Here is a 2,122-nt window from a genome sequence, read left to right on the forward strand (position 1 = left end):
TAGAGCCTATAGTAAACCATGGATGACCACAGCCAACCCTCCTCCACTTCCCCGGGCTCTCACCTGAGGCAAACCCACAAAGTAGGTGGCCACATTTGCAACTGAGGAGGTTTCCTCCCTTCTGGGCACAACTAGGCTTCAGGGAGACATGGCAGGTAACATCATGGACAAGAGAAGCCTTCTTACACATCAACCTGGCATTCAAAAGCAAGAGCTGGTATGTGGAGCAACCAAAGATTTGGTAGCCAGGCACTGAGAGTGGAAGCTGAGGACAACACATTGGGCAACTTTCAAATGATGGACCTGGGATATTGGTCATCCTATGCTCCTCATTGTAAGGATGGACCTGCCCATCTCATAAGCTCCCCTGTCACTCAAATCCCCACTTCTCCCTTCTAGGCCAAGCTGTATATATTAACATCCCCCCTCCAGGTAAGAAAAATAATCAACAATTGACCAAGATAAACCAGAACGCAGGGACTCTGAACTATAAGCACATGGAAGTCTTCTAGGGAGGACAAACAAAGCCTCCGAGATGGGAGTGTCATAGAAGTCGCAAAACACCAAGTGCATCTACACAACCAGAGGAACTGCCACAAGGTCCCCCTAAACCAACTTCCGGGTAGTTGTGGCAAGAAATCAGGTCACACCATCCACAGCACTGTGGGCACTGCCACCGTCTCAACTGCAGACCTAACAGCACAACTATTTTATTTAAACCAAGAAACATCAAAATTTAATGGCTCTCATTGTATCAGTATGGAAAGACAACGCAGAAAATATCAAGGAAATGAAAACTTCTACCCACTCTACAATTTTCCCTCTCTGTGCCAATGGTGCTATCCCAGGCTGTCACTTTCCTGCCTCTTAGCCAGCTCTCAAGCAAAAAATGATGTGTCTAGAACAGATGGCAAATGAAATTTCACTTCAGTTACAAGGAATTATAAAATCAGCTCCAAATCAGGATTGATACACGGAGATCTCATTGAAAAGAAAATCCCAAACTCTTAACATTAGGCTGGGTTCCAGGATCCTGAGTGCTTCCATGGAGATAAAGCACAGGCAGAACTAGAGTTAAGTGTCACCAACCTAGAATGGCACCAAACTCCATAACTCTGGGTGACCTTCCCTAACAGCCTCTGGAGGCAAGAGACCCCATTGAAGGACAGCAGAAGTCACTTTCCTGGCTGTTGAACTATTTCCATCTAGCATGACTTTCTGGACATGTCCTAACAGGAATGACAAATACCACTAAAGAAAATTGCCCCAAGGGGTCTATCTGTGACTTTTCTCTAACGTGCTTTTCTTCAGTTACCCCTCATTTATGTGGAAGTAGTTCAGGGTCCCAAGAGCAGAAGCTCCTTCTCACTGCAGTCTTCACCATCCTTGTCTCTGAGACCTCTTCTCCTATGTCTCCAGTGACTGCCTTTGATGTAAACATCAGACTGAAGCAACATGGAAGGGATCTTGCATGAGAAAAGGATAAATATCATAGGTTATGCTTTTTGTGGCTCTCATTACAGGACAGACATGAGCTGTGCTCTTGAATATATTTTCTCTCTCTTTCAGGCGAATCTTGGTTTCTCTGTTTGAATCAGGAAAGCCACTGGATGTTCCACCCTGTCAGAGTGCTTTGAATTCTAATTCTTTTTTTAGAAAGAGGAAGGAGATTGATTCCGCCCCATGAATTATGGACCTCCTGCTTCTGCTTCTGCTTCTGATGCTGCTGGTGTTTCAGCCACTTTCTGGGAAGCTGACAATGAAGTGCCCACTGAATTTGGACCACCAGGATGGAGAAAAGCCATGGAGCTATTATAGGCCAGGAGATCTTCTCATTGGTATAGTCATCTCTGCATCAAAAATAGCATCTGCAACATTACCTTTCAACATGGCTCCTTCTAGTCAGATTCAGCCGTAAGTCATGCCTAAATTTATTCTAAGGGCCGGCCTCGATGAAGGGATCTGGAACCCAGAGAGGTGGCACTCAGCACAGAGGGACCTAAGAAGAAAAAGACTACGGGTCTTCTTAGAGGGGTGCTTTTCTAAATTTTTAGGGGGTTCGGGGTTGGCCCGGGAGGAACTAGGGGAGTCCTCTCTGAGGCCAAGGCCGGTCCTGTCTGGG

Source organism: Protobothrops mucrosquamatus, unplaced genomic scaffold (assembly GCF_001527695.2).
Source record: "Protobothrops mucrosquamatus isolate PMUCROS unplaced genomic scaffold, P.Mucros_1.0 scaffold5247, whole genome shotgun sequence".
NCBI lineage: Eukaryota > Metazoa > Chordata > Lepidosauria > Squamata > Viperidae > Protobothrops > Protobothrops mucrosquamatus.